Source organism: Impatiens glandulifera, chromosome 2 (genome assembly GCF_907164915.1).
Source record: "Impatiens glandulifera chromosome 2, dImpGla2.1, whole genome shotgun sequence".
In the NCBI taxonomy this organism is placed as follows: domain Eukaryota; kingdom Viridiplantae; phylum Streptophyta; class Magnoliopsida; order Ericales; family Balsaminaceae; genus Impatiens; species Impatiens glandulifera.
The window spans coordinates 48,041,056-48,047,055 of NC_061863.1; positions in this window are offsets into that span (position 1 = coordinate 48,041,056).

The following is a 6,000-nucleotide window of genomic DNA, read 5'->3' on the forward strand; positions in this document are numbered from 1 at the left end:
AGTTTAAAATATTTGTGATTTTTATTGTCCTGAGTTTTTGTTTTTATAATTTTAATTGATTAATTATCTCAAGCTCGATATCTCGTTACATTTATTTTATTTTATTTTGTTTTTAATGTTTTACTATCATTTATGCGCGATATTAGCATTTTCATAAAATAATGAAAAAAATGAGTGTATCATATTGAGACAAAGAAGATAATTGAGAATTTGTTTTAGCTCCCACCAGAGTGACCAGCAGAGAAAATCAGTAGAAAAGATCAAAATGTCACGATTTCGATTCTCACTTAAAACGATTTGAATGAAAACGAAATGGTGTAATTAGTTCTTTTTAAATAATAATAAAAAAGTAAAATTTTAGTGTCATTATTCCCTCCTAACCAAATATTGTTAATGGGAATTGAAAAAAAAATGAGGTAAAACCATTGTGTGGTATATAGGTGAGAAAACTATTTGGGATATAATTAATAGATCTAGAATTATTTGCAATGTGATAATAATAAAAATCTGATTGGTAAGTTACTAGAAAGTTTGTTATGGGTGGTTTAGATAAACCACCTTTCAATTTAGGTATTATCTATATATGGTTTGAAAATGATGAGCCATAATTGCTGACCAATTATGTAGTAATATTGTATATCAATATAAAAACTATCTGTTGTATAATTTTGTCTTTGCATAATTATTTAATATGTATTAATTGTGAATGTGATTGGTCCTGTGTATTGAGGATATATATATATATATATAATATAATATATATTAATTTAAACAATAAGAACTTGTCTAAAAGATTAAAAATATTAATTTGAGAATCATTAAAAAAATAACAGTAAGAATTTCGATAGCTTTAAGTTCAAAAATAAAATATAATGCATTATTTTTATATCCAAATAGTTTAATACACAAGCAAGAGTGTTTGATTAAGATTTATTTTTTAAAAAAAAATTGACAAAATTTAGAGCAAGTTTTTAAAAAATATTATTAATAAAAATGTAATGAAGAGGGAATAGAAATTACTCTTTTTCGGTAGTAGGTAAGTGGGACCCATCTTTATTTTTAAAGTCAATGGGTATTTCCGTCATTTAGAAATAAAGACAAGGATCCTATGACGGCGTCAACGTTAAAGTCCAGGTTGTTTTAGCGGTCAATAATTTCTTAGAAAATATAATCAAGAGGTTGTTGATGATGAAATTATGACTCAAACAAACAAAACATAATTAATTAATTTATGAAAAATGAGTGACAAGGGAGAAAACTTTGGAGAAGAAATAAGGGAAAAAATAACATGTAATGTCAATATATCTCTAGCTGTGAAAAGATAAAAAGTTAAAAAAAAAAAATTATTATTATTTTAATTAATCAGATATTATGATAAGTTATTCTCTTTCTCAAATTCCTTTCAATCATTTTTTATAATTAAATAATAAAAAAAAATCGGGCAACTATAAAAATTGTAATTTATTTATTTTTTAGTTAAATACTTAGACATATTAAGTGTATGATTATGAGAAGAGTAAATTATATATATTGATCCTATGATTTATTATTATTTTAATATAGAAAACTAAAATTAGCACTAGTATTCCCTGAACTTCACAAGTGGGTAGAGTAAATTTAATTTAAATATTATATTTTGAACCACACTAAAATAATTTAAATAATAAAGATTGATTCATAAAATATAAATATAACCAACTCCATTCTAATTTAAAACGTTTTAAATAAAAAAATTAAAAAGTTAATATTTGTAGTGTATCCTTTTACATTTTATATATGAGAAATAATATAAAGAATAAAATTATAACGAAAATAAAACCACGAATTTACACATGTGTAAGAGAAAAAAAAAATTCAATCGCGTTTTTCATCTTCTCTTCTTTTGAAAAATAAAATTCTAAGTATTTTTAACTGAAAAAGACATGAACATACAGTTAAATGATGTTGAACATGAAAAAAAAAAAATGTTTTTTAATTTAAAAATACGCTACCATAATTTTTCCTTGAAAATGCAATTCATTGACAGTAAACATGCAGTTCAAATGATGCTAAATATAAATATTTTCGTCTTTATAATACAAGAGGATAAGAGAAGCATTTTTATTTATTTAATCTCTTTTACACTTACAACATTACACTTAGAATTCATATATAGTCTTACTTTGTTACAATTTGTCTTCTATAATTTCTCTTTTTATATATAATATATATATTTGAACTCTAAATATTAAAGTTTGTAAGTTTATTTTTTTATTAATATTTAATTGTTAACTATTAATTTTATTTATATATATATTTTTAATATTAATATTTAAAATTAATAATTTTTATTTAATTATTATATTTATTTATTTTTACATTTATTTAGTTCAATAATTTTATTTTAAACATGTCATTAAAAAACTTATTTATTCAAGTGGTAAAATATAGGAAATCATGTACACATGTAAAATCAGCTTTTATTTATTTAATTATGTTGATTTATTATTTTAAAATGAATTTATAAACAAAATGTGAATTATTAAATGTATAAAAACTTAAAATATTATCAATTCAATTAACTCATTATTTGATTTGTTACATCCAAAACATAGTTAATAAACTATATTCAACTGCACGAGTATAATTTAAATTTTTATATTAAAATCCACCAAAAACTCAATCTAAGATTATCTCTATTTTTTAAAATAAGAAAGAATTAAAAGCACTCATAGTTAAAATAATTTATTTCGTCTTTATTTGCATTTAAAAAAAAATAAACAACTGCATATATATAAACCATTAATTGTTCTTAAACATTGGAGGTAAATTTATTTTATAAGAGTGCATTTGATTTCTAAAATTTTAAATGATGTTATTAAGCTTTTAGTTTCATAATAAACAAACTCTTAAGTTAAATTAACACCATTCGATAAAAACGTGTTTTTTTTACAGAAACAATTATTTATTTGACCAAATTTGGCACTTTTGTTTGTAAGCGGCATTTTTTATTTGGTAAAAGCAAGTGAGCGGCAGGCATTATAATCTATAATATCATTTATGTTTTGATGTGACATTAATTATAAATTTTGTTTTGGTTATAAATAATAACTTCTAAATCAGCTTATAAACAACTTATACAACGTGTTCAATTAACACATTTCTTCATTTGACTTAGTCTCAATTAGAGATGAATACCACAACCTATAAGGTTTAAGGTTTGAGCTTGTAAGAAGACAAATTTTGTGTCGGATAAATAGTTAAGTCTGTCTACGGGTTATGTTTAATCCGCAGAGATTAATTGTACTCCAAATGATAAGCGGAACATAGCGTTTTAAAAAAACCTAAAAGAAATTTTGGCTGATCTTGGATTATTTTGAGAAAAATCTTGTTTATGTAAATGATTATTTGAATTGAATAATTAAAATATTATTAGTATTTTATAATTGAATTTTATATTTCCCCAAAAGACAATTTTTTTTAAAGTTAAAAACGCGTTAGTATCATTGTCAACTTAAATATCATATCTTGGATAATTATTTTATTTTATTTTAAAAAATGATACATGTATATTAACCTTGATAAAATTTGTTTAAACATAATCACAAAACATGATATAAGAAAATAATAAAATACAACAACATTACCTAATAGGTTATCGAACTCGTAATTTCTTGAAAAAACGATTAACTCCCTGATCGATTTCATAGGCTTTTCGAAATGAATTTCAGAAATCGTTATGAATGTGTTAGGCTTTAAACTATAACCGGGTCTTTCAAGTTTTTTAATTCAAGAAACGGGTTCTTGATGATTGGGCCGATGGTGGAATTCAACACTCAAGCGCAGCGGACATAGAATGAGATGAGAATTCGAGGTTAAGAGAGAAGAAACCGAGGTGAGAAGAGAATACCACTAGAATACACCTAGCGGTCCTAGAAGGGGGATGAGGGCCAAGAGATAACTTAGAGCACCAAGTTCCAAAATATTCAATTCATCGCCCCAAAAAGTGGGGGCATCACCATTTAAAGAGGCTGGTTTACCCAAAAGTATTCGGTTACAACTACTTCTAACATAACAGAATTCGGTTTCAAGAGAAATAAGAGAGAAAGTAAACAAAACAGAAGTATTCCATAAAAACATAAACTGGCCCATATGGACACTTGGGCCGAGAGATGGGTGCATAAAATATTTTAGGACCGAGGTTTTTTATGAGCAGACCGTAACAGAATGATACGTATCGGATGATTACGATCATTGAATGTTCAACGACTTATCTCTAACTAGATAGTCCGCTAGAAAATAATTGGGATGATAACCCAAATATGTAGACATTTCATATCAGCCGCAAAAATTCAAATTTCTCAACAACTACCCAAAGACTCGAGTATCACCCAGTAAATCTCAATAATACTCCACAAAAACTACATAAACTATTCATATCTCGACAATGTAAAAATAAGTGAGTTGTCGATTCAACTTTCTCGTGACACATACCACAACAAATTACCACAATACAACATTTTTGTATGCATTTATCATTCGTAAAAATTTCACCATGAATAGCGCTTAATCCAAAGAATGAGATATTGAATTAAATATTTGAATCCCAAAATTTCTTTTAACAAAATCATATTGAATCATTCTAGTAAACAAATTGTAGCAATATTTTACGTAAAAATTAGTAATGTTTTTGCTAATACATAACGTCTTGTTCAGATGTGAACACTTATTTGCGTACTTAAATAAAATATTTTTTTTTAATAAGTTAATACGATCTTACAATATTTTTTTTTAATAAGTCGATACGATCTTAAAATAATAACATCTCTTTTAATTTAAATTTAAAGTGTTTTAAGTTAAAAAGTTGTATCGGTTAGACATCGATTCTTGTCCCTACTAATATTAGATTGTTGCATATTTTAAGATTTTGTTGATGATCTTGTCTCCAAAACTGATAAGGAACTAAGTTTGTATTTTATTTTATTATAAGGGTGGGAAAGAGTTCAAGTTAATCATATTTGGAGAGGCCCTTACTAGAACTACAATGTAAATTGATTGGTCAAAAATCAACTTTGTGTTACTTAATAATTACTAATCTGTGGGCCTAAATGTTTTTAATATTGGTATTTTTTTTTATTGAACCACAAGATAAACATAAATATCATATCAACAAAATATCAAGAATATTTAATTTTGTTTACACAATATTATTGTTTCCATGTATTTTTATTTATTTTACATGTGTACTTCTAAGTCAACAAGGAAAATAAAATAAGCAAATGGAGTGTTCTACAAGCTTATTTGAAAAAAATCATACAAGAACATCTCTATCAAATATATATTAAATATATTTTATATAGTATTTATTCAAATTGTTTGATGAAATATATAAAGGTCCCTAAGAAGATAATTAAGTAATTGTTCAAATTATAACAGTTATATAGTATATTATTGTGTTTTCAAATCTCCCTATACTAGACCTTTTTCTAATACATTTTAATGTTATTTTTTGGTCTTAGGTAAATCAACAATCCTACCTAATTAAATGACTTAGTTTGCCATAGTTAATATATTATTCATTTTCAATATTAGGAAATTTCTATTGAAACGATATTTGCATGGACAAATAAAATTAAACTATTTTTTTTTTTAATAAAAATAGTAAAAGAAAAACAAACTACACCTATTCGATTAATTACCTCTGGAGTTGGAACATTAGGAAAAAAACATATATTAATTATTAGTCAATCAAGTATTAATGCATATATATTTTCAATAATTGCCATTAATTTTCCATGGTTTTGTTTTGAATTAAAAATTAAAATTAACTAATTGAGTAGATTAACTTAATGTGCAAGGAAATTGACGTCATATGAATAGCATCTATATATAGTCATTTACATCTAGAACTTTGACCTAATAATATGTTATAATGTAATGCACAATATATAGAAGGTCAAACTCAAGAATAAATAAAATAGTTATTTAATAAATTAAATATCACAAATGAAAAAGCTAATA